Below are 18288 nucleotides of genomic sequence, written 5' to 3'. Positions count from 1 at the left end.
CTGAAAATGGGAATGAATGTTGACACATTATTTAGAAAATGGTGCATGATACAAAATCTAGGCTATATGATTACACTTTAAAGATCATTTTGCTGAATATGAGATTTGTAGATTGACCCAAATGCATAGTGAACCTAAACCAAGAAACCCATAAAATTTTACCAAAGCACTCAGACATTAAAAATAAAAATGGTAAATGGTGATATATCGTCTGCAATCATTAGAATATATAATATTGATTTATTTACCGAATGCAGCCACTTTAGGTCACATAAACTGTTCTCCAAGGGGGTCCTGCATACTATAACAACAAACATAATAACAAATTATATCATATTTAAAAATGATAACCCCATATGACCTTCACTTTAATTCTCTGCAAAAAACTTTAAATTTTATAATTCAACCCAAGGCAGACTAATTAGAAGGTTTATATGAAGGCTGACAATATGTCAAAATATGAATTATATCATACTCTAATAACATGGCATTTTAATCATTGTATTATTGCATAGTAAATTTGAGACAAAGAGATAGAGACAGATTATTTAAACTTCAAAAGAAGGCAATATATTAATCATTCACATTATTATGCCCATTCCTTGCCTTTATTGATGAAATGAAAATAGTAAATGTAATTGACCTGGGAAACTTTCATATTGCTGTTTTTATAGACAACTTTATAATCTTCAATTAATTCCTAACATCTCTATGCAATTTGCCATTTTGCCGAAGTGTATAAATTGAAATAAATGTTTTATTATCAGGTATAAAGGATGTGCAAGTAGCATTCACATTCACATCAATAGATCAAATATTTTGTGCAATAAGAATTATGTGTCCTTAAAAAAAGATTTTCATCTACCAAGCCAAGACTCCCATCTTTTTAAAACTCATTTTGATTTCAAGGACCTCACCTACTGAATTTTTTTTCTGTAGATATCAAGCGATCAGTTTTAAGTCATAATATTGGAAATTCATTTAAAACATTTATTTATTCATCAAGTTTGTTTAAATTTTATTCAGGCATTAATTATAGACACCACCCCTCCCCTATATATTGTAATTTAGTTATTTTGTTTTTATTATTGTTATGAAGTCTGTCTAATTATTCTGATATAGGGTCAGCTAATCACAAGGATTGTTGTTGCTGTCCTACTCATATACAATCCAATGTGGCTAACTTTTTTTCTTCTTTGTGAATATATCTCTTAGTACATATTTTTTTTACGGATTTTGTGGGCAAATAAATTCAAATTGAATTAAACAATATTTTCATCTTAACATTTGTTTGCAGTGTACTTTATAATGTATAAAAAAAACATGCATATCATTAAAAACTATTTGTTAGCATTCAATGACCTTTAACTTTTTAGAAATTCAATTTTTTTTCAGGAAAGGAATCTATCTTCACACTTTAAGCCAGATATCTAGAGATGTATCTAATAGTGAAATTGAAGGATTTGCATGTGGCTGAGATTTTCTCAGTCCACTAGATTAATTTAACAAATTAAGAAAAGCCACAATATTGTTTGTCTTCATTGCCTCTTTAATCATTTAGTGCATTATGTAATATTCATTCAAATGAGTCATGATTTATCAGTCATTGTATCAGATGTTTCCTTTGGTAAAGTAAATTTTTGTGAGTTTAAAAATGACATATAGAGAATTGAGAAACAATGTAACCATGGATTGAACTATGACACATGTCAATAAGAAATGAGAAATACTTAAAACTATTCCTCCTGATTATCAGTCAGTAGTCTGGTCCTCAAAAAGTAGCCTAATTCATCCATGTGATATTCATGACTAGAGAGGGTTCGCATATTTAATGAGCTTGGTGCGGACCAAAGCACCTCTTTTAATACAGTCATTGCTGCTCTTAGTATCTATAGAATTTCATGATTTTGTTATCATTGTAAAGAAGAAACATAGAAAATATTAAATCTGTCAATCATTTAATCACACAAAAGTCACAATTATGGGGTGGATAGACTGATATCTCCAACACGCCATGCCCCTCCAGAAGTTTTCTGCAGGGGCATTTTAGAAAAAAACAAAGTGGAATGCCTCTGGCCATCTCACCTGCATCACGCGGTTCAATATAGCAGCAATGCTGACTTTGAAAACTACTCTAACTCGCACAAGATGTTCAGTGATGCATAGTTACTCTTATGTCCACTTTTTATGAACTAGACCAATAAACTTAGAGAGATATGATGGTTATTCAACAAAAAAACCCAACATGGCCAAAGTTCATTGACCTTACATGACCTTTGACCTTAATCATGTGACATGAAACTCGCGCAGGATGTTCAGTGATACTTGATTACTCTTATGTCCAAGTTTCATGAATCAGATCCATAAACTTTCAAAGTTATGATGGTAATTCAACAGATACACCCAATGCGGCAAAAGTTCATTGACCTTTGACCTTAATCATGTGACCTGAAATGCGCACAGGATGTTCAGTGATACTTGATTACTCTAATGTCCAAGTTTAACGAACTAGACCAATAAACTTTCAAAGTTATGATGGTAATTCAACAGATACCCCCAATTCGGCCAAAGTTCATTGACCCTAAATGACCTTTGACCTTAATCATGAGACCTGAAACTTGCACAAAATGTTCAGTGATGCTTGATTACTATTATGTCCAAGTTTCATTAATCAGATCCATAAACTTTCAAAGTTATGATGGGAATTCAACAGATACCTCCAATTCGGCCAAAGTTCATTGACCCTAAATGACCTTTGACCTTGGTCATGTGACATAAAACTCATGCAGGATGTTTAGTGATACTTGATTAACCTGATGTCCAAGTTTCATGAACTAGGTCTATATATTTTCTAAGTTATGATGACATTTCAAAAACTTAACCTCAGGTTAAGATATCGATGTTGATTCCTCCAACATGGTCTAAGTTCATTGACCCTAAATGACCTTTGACCATGGTCATGTGATATGAAACTCTATTAGGATGTTCAGTAATACTTGATTAACCTTATGGCCAAGTTTTATGAACTAGGTCCATATACTTTCTAAGTTATGATGTCATTTCAAAAACTTAACCTTAGGTTAAGATTTGATGTTGACGCCGCTGCCGCTGTCGGAAAAGCGGCGCCTATAGTGGAGGGGACCCCCATTTTCACACTCAAATTTCCGTTCCAAGGCATAGCATTTTTGCCTTGTTGAGAAAAAGAACAAAGAAAGCCGCTCCAAGGCATAGCATTTTCTTCTTATCGAGAAAAAAGAAGAGGGAAATCCACTCCAAAGCTTCGCATATTTTTGTTACGCCGCTCCGATCGCATGGAATGAGTCGAATTTTGGTGAAAAGCAGCCGCAGAGCTCCCCCGGCGGAGGCCGCGCTAGCTGCATCATGCACGCATGACCCTTCCATAGGGATGCATACGCACTCACACGCTGGCGATCCGTTCCAAGGACCCCCGTTTTCACAAACATTTGTCGTTCCGAAGCCCGTTCCGAGGACCCTCCTTTTTACAATAAGCCCGCTCCAAGGCCCGTTTTTTGTCTCGCCCGCGGCACACCCCCACCACATTTTTGGTCGAGTGCCCCCCCCCCCGGTATGGGTGTTTCTTCATCAATGTCGTAAGCAACAATCTCATGCTCAGGGTATAAAACTATGAAGGGTGCTTAAAAGCACATTCTAATCACTCTCTAGCTATATGTTTTTTGATTTATCATAAAACATAATTCGTATAATTATTTCATTTCATTGTGGATTTCCCTCTCTCTCCTTTCCCATTTCATGTTTTCTGGCATTGACTGTGGGAAATGTGCCCTCCTTAGCAAAGCCAGTACATCCTCTAGTGGGAGACCTAAATCAAACCTTTACATCAACCATGGAGGCCAAGACATGATAACACTGTCCAAATGATCTGACAATCAGACAGAATAATTGGAACATATAACAAAATATATAAATGTCAAGTTTTAAAGTTGTTTCAAATCTGTATCATTTTCATATAATTTGGAAAACTATCCCATCGGAAAGTGGGGGGGGGGAAATAAAATACCAGATGATCTTGTACATTATTGACATTTGTATTCAGGACAGGGCAATTTAAGTTAAATATTGATATTACACGAAAACATGTAAAAAGTGCCATGGTGTGGCGGTTCTAATCAGAGGGTCGTGTGTTCGAATCCCACCATGGCCTAGCGCCCTTTGGCAAGGCGTCAATCCACACTTTGCCACTCTCACCCAGGTGCTAATTGGGTACTGGTTTAGCAAGTTTGGGCCTAACAGGCTGCTTGGAATGCTATGAATCCAGTGACCGGGTAATAATAATTGTGAAGTGCTTTGAACAGTCGTAGATTATTAATGCCAATTATTATTAAAAAGCAGTGATGGGTCAGCATTTTTCAAAATTATAAAGTAATTATTCCTTAAAAAGGTACAAACATATGATTTCTCTGTAAGATACCAAAGGCTAAAAATACTAAATGTTTATAGTGTAAAAACCATGTGAAGAAAACAGCCAAAAATGCATAACATAATATGATCTTTCTCCATTTCAAAATTTGTTTTCAATTGTATTCTTTAACAACAGCAATGAAATGCTTTATATTTCCAAAGATATACAGAGAGGAAGGACATAGAAGAAAACTAATGGTTTTAGGATTTGAAAAAAAGTAAAACCAGGGCTTCAAATTGGAATAAAAATGTTGTCATATGCCAAAAGAAAAATGAGATGAGTCTTCAGAAAGACTATTCTGTTATTTTAAGGTTGTACTCCTATGATCAGTGAAGCAGAAAATGTAAACAATACTTACCTTGATTGTATACCCTTGTGGTCTAGACACTCTCCTAATCTCATTACCTCTTACTGATTGACATTGTCTAGTGACAGGCTGTCTATCTTTAGTTACATTGCTGAAAGAAAACGCAAATATCTGGACTTAGTGGAACAACTGGTAGATCTTTATCTCTTTGAGTTTTGGTTATCTACTGAAGACAGCAAGTGATGATTAGATGAATCTTGCCAAGGATCAAATAATGTTGCTGTCAAAGTGCCAATACACAGCTACATGTACATTTAACATGTTGTTGGTATATTATAATGTGTTCTCCCAATGTTGACAGAGTGGGGGTGTTGCATGAAGCTTTTCAGAAGTAATGTATGAGCGGTGATTTGATCTTGTGGTTATGAAAACTTGTAAAGCGTTTCAACAGAGTAGAACTGAATTTACATGTACATATCCATGATTAAAGTTTGATAAATAGCAAACTTCATTCAGATGCCTGCTATCATTAAGAATTATCAAATATAATTCAGCTAATTGGAATTTAAAAAAAAAAAACATCCCGAGTCTGATAAAACATGCAAGATCAAGTCTACCCCTTCCCATTTTTGAACAGTTATATTGCCAAGAGAGGTAAGAGTATCAAATTGAATTTGTACATGTGACTTAACTAAAACATAACTTCGAAAAAAAAATGGACTTGGGCTTTATTCCATCTCAGCATACATGTTAAATAAAACATCAGGTATTTTATAAGATATCTATTTTTTATTTTTAGCAAACAACTAAAGGAATATCAAACCTTGATGGCAAAGTTATCTTTCAAGCTGAAAAACAAAGAGGTTTAATGATAAAGATAACTTTTGATTTGGAATGAATTAGGAGCAAGACATTTTTCTTATTTGGAGAATATTGCACTTATGTTACATTATTACGACAAACTCTCTCCAAAAATAGAAACAATTCTCTTTGACAAATTTTTCACAATGTACTAGTTCTAAATCTTTTTAGGCCACGTAAATCATAATATTGGATGTGTTGGAAAGTCTCTTTCTAAGGGTGCATTCACAAATCAATGAAATGTCCATGTTTATTTCCATCCAGTGTGGTTAATACTACAGCATAGTGTAACATACTGAGATTATTTTTTTACTTTGAATAAAATTATGGTAAAAGGTAATTAGACCAAGTGCCAGATAGAAGAAATAAAATGGAAGATTAATTAAACCTATCTGGCATTATTTACACAAAGGTAAATTAGTTCAAGCAAACCTATAGGCCATTTTTAAACAAACAGAAGGCCGGAGCAAAAATTTGAGATAAGATCCAATAGAGAAACGAATTACGAGTGAAAAAAAATTGTAAAAAAAAATTATGAAAATACAATGTATAATTTACATTATTTTTCTGATTTCTTTTTTTTCCAGTAGAAACATTTTCACATTTCTCACAAATCCTAATTCATATAGGATTCATGTAAACATAGTATAAGATAAATTTTGATCACTATAAATTTCCCTAATTATATATATATATATATATATATATACATGTATATATATACCTTTCTCTCCCTCACACACACATCCTAAGTGCATGACAAACCCTCAAAATACTTCATATTTCCTGCTTCTCAGCGTGGTATGATGCAGTTGCCTAGCAACGTATTACCCATAGAATATTTGTATCCAATGGACAAAAATGGGGTCAGGCATTAGTGTGGCTCCTTCTGGGCCTGTGGCTAAATACAAATTAGTGCACATAAAATTACTTATGCATTATATACACTTTGAATACAATTCCAAAGCACACATTTAAAGTAGAAATTGACCTGGATGTTAAAATTGTATTCAAAAGGGGTAAAAAGTGTGAAGGAATAGTGATCAGAATTCTGGAATTTGTTAGGTTGCTGCAATAAAAAATAAACTATTTTACAGCTCTATGAAGTACTGTATGTTAAAAGTCTCCCTCATTTAGCCCTGTACAGAGATTTCATAAAGATTTGACGATTTATTTTTTACATAAAAATGAAAACATAGCCGCTTTTAGGTCCCTCTAAAAATCTCAGCATGGATCCTCTTAATCACATTAGTCTATCATCTATAGAATGATGTAAGTAACATGTCTCTGGCTGATTTATTCAGATATTTCTTCATAACATTTTTTTTGCTAATTCAGATAAGAAATCACAGCTTTGACAACTTTTCTCTAAAAAATTAAACATAAAGATGTAGGAACCATTATTTTGGATACAAACGTCTTTAAGAAATACTCTATTGGGGGATAGGTCCTTTTACAAGCTGCAGCTAAGTCATGGAATCAACTTTCTCAGTAACTCCACTGCATTAAAGTGCATCTTAAAGCCTGTGTATAGCTTTGGTAAAGGGTCAGTAATGTGATTGATAATCGAATATCATCTAATATGACAGTCTTACTGAAGCGTAGAGACCGTTAGATATTTTTCCAACTGCACTTCTCTGAGAAAATTTCAAATATTCAAATTTTGGATATATAGCGCCCTCTCTCGGCGATGCTTGTTTTAAATTAAAAATGGGCATTCAAGCACCTATCTTATAAATTTAGTGATTAGATATCCAAAAGTTACAGACAAAGAACATATCTTGAAAGTTTCAGCCCATTCCATGATTTGGAATATGATTTAATTGAAAGACAAAAACACACAGATATTTTAATTTGATCGGGTGACCCGATCAAGTTAAATTTCCATGTAAAATCGCAAATTTATCCTGTAAAACACATTTTCATTTCATATCCTCCACATCATAACTGTTATAGGGCATATCCATTAATATTAGCTAGCAATGAATTGGAATAGTGATAGGTACATTTTGGTGGATTTACCAAAACTATACACAAGCTTTAAGAACTATTTGTTCAACTTTTAATGCCTCAACAACTTAATACACATTTATTAGAAATTTATTTTGAATACCTGTACACTCTAAACTTTGTTTTGTCATTACTTACTGGTCTGAGTGGGGTTTCCTATGGGGGCTGGTGCCCTTTTATGCTAGAGCTGCTGAGCTGACCGGGCTTGCCCCTTAAATTGTTGGCGAATGGAGCAGCAAGAGGGCACTAGCCCCCACCAGAATGTAGCTAGGAATTTCTAGTGATGCAAAACTTTTTAACTTTTGAAATTATGTACCTGGTAGTATTTGTTGATGTTGTTTGTCTATATATATATATATATATAGGTGAGTTATATAAAGGTGAGTTTCACAGTCCGTATGCCCATGAATAGACACGTTTTTCATGCAGAAACGGATTTTGAATTCTCTTTTTTGTCACATCATGAGCACTGACGAAGAATGTGACTTTACCTTTTATTTTTGAGAGCTATGCTCCCTTTAAAATCATTTTCTGAACCATTTGTGATTATTTTATGTATATATATTTATCCAAACGAACTGTTGCTGGGCTAGCGCCATGAGCATCTCTGGACGATGTGTGCGCTCAATTAGATACCCGGGGGGGCCACTTGCATTGACGAGTGGATACCATGCGCGACCATGGGGTCTCGAAAAGCACCCTAAACACGTATTTTCCATATTCTGAAAATGCACCCCTTAACAAGTATTGGCATGTGAAACCCTACCCTTAACAAGTATAAGTACTAAACACGTAGTGTTGGGGCAAAAAGGACATCCTTTATAAAACATTTTTATTTTGTTTTATCATCCCCTCAAAGTTGACCCTACACAAGTAACTTTCCTAGCGAAATAGATACCCTTTTTTCATTATTTTTGTGTTTTTGACACCCTTATCACGTTATGTATGTAACGTGCCCTATCTTGAAAAAGACGTCCTTTTTAACGTGTTTTTTGGTTGCGCATGGTATCCATTTGTCAATGTAAGTGGCCCCCCCCCCCCCCGGGATTAGATATCACAATTATTCTTTATATCATTTATAAAGAAAATAGTGAAAATTTTTATTATAAAAATATTTGTGATTTTCTTTCCAAATTTCTGGTGCATTTCTTTAATCATTTTTGGTTTACACATTTTCAAAAGTGTGTGGGTGTCTATGTGTAAGATAGAGCATATGCTACTTATTTTAAAAATAATGTGGAAAATATCAATATATTACTCCGGGTGGAATGTAATATGATTGGAAAGATGAAAGGTAAAATCAGAAGGAAAAAACAATTTGTGTACGTCTTTATTAATATGCAACAAGCTAGCTATTATTCACACATTTTCTTTTGTATCTTATTGTATGAAACAATATTTATGCAATTTGTCCTCCTTGAATAAAAAAGATGGATCCATAATTGATTTAATGTGTAAAATGTTCATTGCTGCAACTTATTTCATTACAAGGGAAACACATCATACACCCATGTATGAACATTTGAAATGATTATGATTTCATGTGATAACATAGAAAAATAAAATTTAGGACATGAATCATGAGCCCACTTATTGACTACTCATGACAGGATGCATAGGCCCTATAACTGTTTTCACAATATTACTAAACTTTGATGGTCAGTTTTTATCAGACTTTGATTAAATTTTCAGCATTTTTGCTCTGTGAATTGTACTCTAAGGTCTTCACTTTAAAAGGGGGGGGCACACTTCTGTTTTAATGGCATCTTTACAATACAAATTTTAATTGTGCCTCCCCGTGTCTGGAATGTCTGGAATATTTGCTTTTAATGAAAAGGAATATTATCAGGAATGCTGGCCTTGTATAGAGAGTAGGCCTTACTGCTTCATCTCAAGGACAGAATATAATTTTACTGGAGAATATAAGTCTGCAATAATACAAGTGTAGTAAAATAATTATATATTTTGTGGAAAGTTGTAAATAATGGGCCTATGTTGTAACCATTCGCATCACTCATAATCATGAAACATCTTTCAGTGTAAGGATTCTATCTGGTCCTTGATTTCAGGTCTACTAAGACCCCATTCTCATTACCGTCCTAAAACTAGTTTATTGGAAACCAGAATAGTGAAAAGGAGTTTAAGGTGTAGGCTAATGAGAACGATAGCGCTCTTGAAAACCCGTTCAGAAAACCACCATGCAAATGTAGTTTTCAAGATCGCTTTGCCTCGTTAAAACAATTTTTAAAAACAATTTTAGATCATAATGGTGTTTCTCTGGGCACATCTTCCACCCCACCATATCCTTCAAAGCCAGCATTCATGGCATTCATCATCCTGTTTACTAAACATGTGCCACTGGTGGAAACTCTTTGGACTTTCTACCACTTGTCTGATTCAATTTAGATGGAGGTTTATGCTGAGTAATCTAAACCATATGTACCGTCAGCAACTTATGAATGGAAAATGTAGCCTTTCATAGCACCTGTAAATTTCTCCTCTGCACATTATTTGGAGGTGATATATATATAAGGTTCCCCTGCAGATGAAATTCAATATACAAGCCTATCAGAAAGTTATACTTGTTTTGTTATTGTTTCTAAAGATAGGATTAGTTTTCTTTACATCATTAAGTGTTTAAAATCTTCTTGTAGTACATAGGCTTAGGCGATACTCTGTATGCATCAACTCTGAGAAGGGCACCTTGGTTCATGCAAAATCATCACTCTTAGAAATTACATTATACAGTAGTCAGTATTGTCAGTAAGTACAATGTTTTGTGAACAATATGTAGCAGAACATACAGAATTTTGGATTTCCGCGAATTGTTTTAACTGGTTAATATTTCATAATATTGCCTATAAATTCTTTAATGTTAATTTTTAGCATTAACATTATATTCATTAAAAGCAAACATAATGAGGGAACACATCTTGAGACTTTTGTGATTTCACTAGGTAGATCTATCTTAAAGAACAGATTTGTTGCTTCACATACCATGAATGTCACGAATTGCTACTCTATAAGAAAATATATCTTTATCAATCTACCTGGTAATGGAACATATTTTGAGAGACAATATTTATATACACATTTAATGAAATAAGATCTTGTTAATAAGATGAATTATGAATTTATCTTCGAACAGCAGAGTGCATATACAGGCCGTTTCTAAAAAAAGGTAACCAAAGTTCAAAGGTCAGCTATATCAAGAATACATGATTCATTCATGTGACACCTTCCTTGTGTCACGATTGTCATGAGATACAAAGTTATGGTCCATCGAAGGCAAAAGGTACAAAACCCACTTTTTCCACTTTTCAGAGTTTTAATGTACAAGCACAAAACCACCATTGTTGTAAGGTTTTGGTTTCATCAGAGATTTTCCCTGCAAATTTCAGTAAAATGTGACCCTTCTTATTACTATTTAGAGTAATGTTACATAATTGGTGTCTAGCTGCCATTATGGCTCAGCTCATCCTTGGTGACTTGCAGGCACATGTTTAGCATAAGATAAATGTTCTTCGTCACATCCCGCAATGGTTAGAAGAGCAATGCAAGACAGGCAGCGTCGACAAGGGATTGAAGTACTGTGAAAATGTTGGAGGTGTTGGTGTAAAAGTTCGGATTCAATGACATGTTCAACAGAGATTGAAGCTAGGAAGTGAATATGTAAATGCCATAAACTCACAAAAAGTTAACCGAGGGGATAGAATTTTACTGAAATTTCGAAGGGAAAACTCTGATAAAACAAAAAACTTACAACGAAGTAGGTTTAAATCTCATAAACATGAAACCTGGGGCGGTATTCTGAACATTGTCTTTTCTCCATATTTTATCTTTTCTCAGAGATATGACAAAATCGGTATTCTGGTGGATGTCATAACTTTGTCACAAAATTTGTCATAAATTTCGTCTCATCTCTATAGCGCGCACCAAAAATATGCGGCTTTAGATGCGCGTAATCCTTTTATACAAGCAAAAGATATGACAAAAGTTATGACAGGTGGGTAGGAGTCATAAATTTTGTCATACCTTTTAGTACCAAATATCCTGATACCCTGCCCACTGAAAGTCAAGCATATAATGATATTATTTAGATTAGATTGTGGTATTAGTTTCACTCATCATCCATGACAATTTTCAAAATTATTTTTTTCATGCTACAATTAGTTAGGCCCTACATATTAATTCCTCCTTTTTTTCTCTGTTTACCTTCTTTTTCTACTTCTCCTCTAAAATCCTTCACTGCTCCCTGTCTCTCTTTGTAATTAAGCGCATCAATATACGTGTAGTTGCGCGGTGCCAGCAACTGTATTGGGGATACGCCCTACCTGTTACGGGGCATTCCTATTGGCTAGAAGGGCTCCCACTGGGAACAATGATTTTTTATTGGATTGCTTCCGAAAAGATGGGCAGGAACTTTAAGAGATATGACAGGGAAAAGACAATGTTCAGAATACCGATTTGTGACAATTTTAGCGGTGTCACATCTCGGAGAGAAATGACAAAATTTATGACAATAGTTATGACAGTGTTCCAGAATATCACCCCTGTAAACCAAATTTTAATAAAATATAAATGATATAGCATCTTTTTTTTAGTTTTTCATACTTTCACAAGCAAATATCTCCTAACTGGAACACTTTTTTTAGAATCCCATTTGTCTATTTATATTTCTCTTTCACAGAATCATACAGTTGCTATAATCTATATAACATGTTCCATCAGAAATAAATATTTGTGAAGAACAGAGGAATTAGCACTGAACCCCCTACAAACCAGCAATATGCTTCCAATCATCATGGTTGAACTGGAAACGAGAGGTCTACAGGAAACATCGTTCAATAACACTCACTTTGAACTGTTCACATGTTTTGCAGGTTATCAAATAGGTTTTTGTCTCAATATGCAAGGTTTACATCTAAACAATGTGTTAATATATGATGAAATAGATAAATTGAGTATAAATAGGTTAGTAGGTGGTAAGGAAAGGAAAACAAGATAACATGTGAAGATAGCATGGTGATTGATTGATTGATTGATTAAGATCAATAAACGTAGAAGGTGAATGTAGATCATTGGATTGACAGGCAGAAGGATTGATAGATAGATAGATGGACGGACGGACGGACGGACGGACGGACGGACAGACAGACAGACAGACAGACAGATAGATAGATAGATAGATAGAGAAATGAGGGTTGGAATCTCTGTGTAACTAGAATAATGGGATGAACAATTTAAAGAAGCCACTAGCATCAAACATTGGAAGGAGCACAAACTAATGGCCTGCACTGGGTGCTCTCTTTCCAAGATAATTCATTCAACTACATGTGGGCTGACAATATATTAATACACTAACGAAAGAAAAGTACAGAGTACTGCCTATCATAACATTTGGGTCAGACATTACTTCCATGTAATACATTAATGGCAGGCTTCCGTTGATCAGCAAATCATAATCCAAGTTTTAGGCAACTGGTGGTGGAATGCAAAAGAAATTATTAGGTAGATTTTGTAGATTAGATGGATCATATATGGCCTTTACATAAAATGAAAAAAAGAAAACAATCACATTCCAAATAGTTATGCAAAGTGCTGTTTTTTTTGGTTTTTTTAATTCAAAGTATTTCTTGAATCAACTATGTCCCAATCCATTTTTCTACCAGTTCTATCCAAGGCCCAGATGGTTGCAACTCCCCAGGACTTTACCCCTCCCAAGCAGGGGTGGTGCCCCTCAAAGTTTCTCTAACATTTATTTTGTTTCTTATTCTAATGATAGTAAAACTCATTGCCCTTGATATATTACATGAAACCTCTATGTCCACCAATGAAAAAGACACCCAATCTATAGATTTGATAAGAGTAATATTTTAGGTAAAATATGTAATTAAGTTATGGGGAGTTGTTCATGAGTACGTGACATCACACATTTTGGGTGTATTGCCAATTGGAGGATGTCCATATCATTAGTAATCTCAACACTGAAATTCTCATAACTCTCTTATAATTTGTTTGTTTTTTATTAAACTTTCATTGATTTATTTATCATTCTTCTGTTTTCATAAAACAAACCTGTTCCGAGGGTTTCATTCTACTTTTATGGCCAACCTGTTTCCTTTTTACATGCCGAGTACCAGAAAAAAAGGGAATAAGCTAGGTCCTATTTCATAAGTCTTTTTAATGACTAGGTAAGTGATGGAACCCATGACCTGCAATTCATGAGGCGTGCACTCTACCACTGAGCCACCATAAGCTCTGAGGATCAGGAGATTTGATAGCTAATGGATCAAGTTTACTAACTGAAATTTTGATGTACCCCTTTAACTGATATAAATGGCTCTACTGGATTGATCACAAGTAACTCCAGGTTTTTCTCCCTTGTGTATTTACCCATGGATACACTGCACAGCTGGAAGACCGACTACCAAGGCGCAAAACGATCAGCAATAGGGCAGAGGGGCAGTGGTATACCAGAAGACAGCATCTGCTTTCTTTTCATGTGGATATTTTTCTAGTCTGCGGTTGAACTTTTGACCTGTCTGAGGAGTGCATTGAAGAAACTGTTTGGAGGGGTGTGGTCACTTTTTAGACACCCTGAAAAAACTGTCACTTACAGTTTGTGAAAATGAGGAAGTACCTACCATATTCAATTAAATTTCTAGGATCTTATTGTGGATTTGTTTCTACAAGTGGCTATACAGTATCTAATAGGGTATATGGTTACATAAAAATTCCTAAAAGGGGAAGATCACCCTGATAATAACTTGGTTTTAATATAAGCATACAAAATTAGAGAAAAATATTTGTGAAGATTTGATGAAAATCCATCAATAAATAAAAAAATTAGAATTTTTTTTTAACATTTTCACTTTGTGACATCATAATATGAACAACTCCCCATATCTCATGTGAAATAACTTTCATAAATAATAATTTTTAAATGGAACACAATGAATACAAATATTTTTCTTACACAAGGGGGTAAGCTGATGTATCTGATGATAATATCCACTGCATGAATAAAATCACTGTTAACCTATGATGAGAAAAGGACATTTTTTAGAATGATGACATACAGGAGCTGCTCATCAGTGATGTCACAAATAAAAGCTTTAAAAATGATTTTCACCAAACCTTTACCAATATCTTGTTTATTCTTTCTGCTTTTATTACAACAAAATTATTATCAGGGTGAACTTCCCGAGTAAGACTTCATATTACATAGCTTTTTTATTTACTAGAACCATATTCATTATTCAAATAAACTTATTGATGCCCTTCTAGTATACATTCAAACATTTTACTATTTTATCTTGGTCAGTATTTATTAAATGGCCAATCAAACTTGTTCATGCATGATTATTCCCAAAGAGATATTACACACCAATAGGCCCAACATAGTTCTAATCACACTGCATTCCTTACTATGTGTAGACTTACTTTGTTTTCATATTCAAGAGATAGCAAAAAATGACAATAACCCAATGCTGCTAGAAATTGGGTCAGCTGCACCAAACTTTCAGATCAAATATGCATTTAACTCTCTCATTTTGTCTTATCTTGAAATTATGTTTGCTTGGAATTATGATTACTTGAATTTTCTTAAAGTATAATCTGAGAAGTACAACATAAGTTTCACATCTTAGTTAGATAATAAGAACCTGTATAATATCATGGACCTATGTCTATGATAATAATATGCTACTACATAATTCATGTAGCACATATTGTGATCAGTTCTGATATCAACTCCTGTGCATGTATTGGAAAAAGAATGTCTGTAATTGTGTCACAAGGTGGCTCACTTCCTCTCCTAACTATAGTGATTTCCGAACACAATTCAAAAGAAAATACAAGCTGATCCCTAGGACGATTTTCTTTTTTTGTAATGATTCTTATATTAGAAATGTATCTTACAGTTTTTAGGATATTACTAACTGTGGCAAATAAATGTTACTTGGAAAAAATTTAATAGAAACTTATTTCTTTCCTAACAGTTAATATAAATAGGTTGGTTTGAACGGCTCTTACTACTAATACCAGTTTTAAATTTTCAAGAAGGTCCCTGCGAAACCCGGCTGTCTATGACACTTGGGGATTGGTGGGACCACTTTCTTGCAATTTTCACACTGTCAGCAAAAATTGAATCTCTCAGCTGTTTACAGAATTTAGCTTTGAAATACATTTTTGACTGACTGAGAGTGATGTCAGAAAAGATGGGGTCAGGGATGAAACAAGGTTAGACAGAGAAAAGCAAAGAGAGCCCTTGCGCAATCTCAAGGGATGTTTTAATCTGCAAGTTAAAGGGTGTATCTCAACAACAATGTGAAATGTATTTCAGTATTTAAGACATGGACAAACGAGACAAAGATACATTAAAGAATGTTTGTAAAGTTGTGGGTCTGTTACATCACAAGTAGTTAGGTTTTCCATGTTATTAATTAATGGTTTATGATTATTTTTTAATAGAATTAGAAACAATACATTGGATGCACAAAGAGGATTATGATTTTAAATTTTTTAAGAAAATAGTACTTAAAGAAATTCATATTACGTGATAAATGGGATGCCACAAAGTTTATAGATTCAATAACTTTGTAATTCTTTGAATGATATCCATCAATTATTTGTTAAAGTATGCTTCCCATATTTTCCTTCATTTACTTTTAATTGACTTGATGTCGGGGGGGGATTGTATACCCATTTATTAACTTATTTTACTACGAACTCTTGTGAGTTCATAGGCTTTACACATTGTCCACATTGTACCTGATCAGGGAGGTTTTTACATACTTTCTGCAATGTTAAGTATTCCTATATCCAGAGAATTTTTAACAACAACTCAAACGATTATTTCCCCAATTAAGGTAGCCCATGGCAATGCACGCCTGGACCATATTAAATTTAGCCTCTTATAAGTTATGAGATTTCAATACTTTAAAAATGTAACATGATAATATGCATTAAACACCAAGCCCATGCAACTCCATCAAATATATTGTATCAATCAATAAAAAGAATAGGACATATTAGTATTTTCTATGTAACTTTCAGGTGCAAATATTGGTACAAAGTTTGTACTCCATACAATATTACAAGGTTTGTATGAAAATTGTAAAACTACACTAGTCATGCTAGTGAGGTTGTATTATTATGAGCTGTATATTATTTGTGTATTTGTATGTTTCTATCAGGTTATTCTTGCATTCTCCTTAATACTTCACAAGGTCAAGGGTTAATTGATCACAGCACCCTACCTAGCGCCTATCCACCCTCTCTCTCCCTCTCTGTCTTTCATTCCCTCTCTCCATTACTCCCTCTCTTCAAATCATAGTTCAATCATACGCTTTCCTTGTATATCATTATCAGTAGATAAAACAAAAAAGTAAATGTGAGCATGGATCTAGATCAATGATGTGAGGAAATGTTATAACAGTACAAATAAAGGCAATTATATCTGATTCAACAGTGTAATCTTAATTTCTTGAATAATTAAATTTTGAAACATGTCCCATTGGTCACATTATCTTTTTAATACTAGAGTTTTATAACAGTACAATAAAATTCACAATTAGAATCTTTATCAAAACTTAAGACTTGTTCTATCAAATACTAGGCCTATAAGTGGTCTAGTATGAAACCAAAGAGCTCTGTTTAAAGTTCCTTGACATGACTAAAACTTAGAATTCTCTCTTAAATGAAGTCACCCACAGGAATTCCAAATGGCCTCTGACATACCATCACGAATTCAATCAAATTATCATATTTTCACACATATTTTGAATGAACTTTGAAGAAAAAAGTCATCTAATCTATAGTGTCAACTTTGGCTTGAAAACTACTAACTATGGCATTCCTGTAGTTCCTACCTTATGTACATCATGAAAATAGAATACATGTGTAGTCTTCCAAGATTTGTCAGTGAGAGTGATATGTATGGCTGCTTATATATATATTTTTTTCTCTCAAACATCACATTTTGGAATAGACATGTGTAGTTGAGGCCAAAGCTTACATACACCCATGGAATTCAGTGAAATTTGTTTGCTTGCCAAACATTGTACTATACACTTTAATATCTTCAGAAATATAAATACTACCATGACAAATTTGGTATCAAACGAAAGAGCGTATTTAAGTTCTTTCACATGATTGGGATGATGTTGGGATTAAATATTTCAGGTGGAATTTTCTTTGAAGAAAAAAAGAAATATTTGTGATATTGTTTGTCAATATATTTTCAAACATTGTTTTATAGAAATATATAAATATCAAATCTATGATTTATATTACATTTTCTATCATGATATGCCACCACTGAATAAAAAAGTGTAATATGAAATATTGTGTTGAGAAGTAACTAGCACAAATATGAAATGTTTTTTGTCAAGTTTTTCTTTTTGATTTATCTAAAATATGAAGATTTTTAGGGGAAAAATGACATCTTAATATTTTCAGCTCCTAATGACAAAGCAATGTGATGAAGGGACATGACATACTCGTTTGTTTGATCAAGTCCATCATGATAGCACAAATATTTATAAGAAACAGTAAATTTTAAGATGTTTGGCAAGTGTCAACTTTTCTTTGAATTTCCTGGGTGTATGTAAACTTCTTGCCTCAACTGTTCATGAAAAAAAAATGATTGTTATAATGTAACCTC

The 18288-nt window shown here is 33.7% G+C and overlaps 1 long non-coding RNA gene across 1 annotated transcript in view; it reads right to left on the bottom strand.

The window, feature by feature from the left end:
• The window catches only part of LOC121410677, a 45756-nt gene that overhangs the window by 2422 nt on the left and 25046 nt on the right, over positions 1–18288 (bottom strand). Inside the window, exons 3-4 of the long non-coding RNA XR_005969364.1 lie at positions 4800–4899; positions 249–301 (exon numbers count right to left, since the gene is read on the bottom strand). This is a non-coding gene — a long non-coding RNA (uncharacterized LOC121410677). The remainder of the gene's footprint in view (positions 1–248; positions 302–4799; positions 4900–18288) is intronic.

The sequence above is a fragment of the Lytechinus variegatus genome, chromosome 3 (genome assembly GCF_018143015.1).
Source record: "Lytechinus variegatus isolate NC3 chromosome 3, Lvar_3.0, whole genome shotgun sequence".
NCBI classification, from domain to species: Eukaryota; Metazoa; Echinodermata; class Echinoidea; order Temnopleuroida; family Toxopneustidae; genus Lytechinus; species Lytechinus variegatus.
The sequence above is the reverse complement of the archived record's forward strand: the minus strand, read 5'-3'. Positions and strand labels throughout refer to the sequence as shown.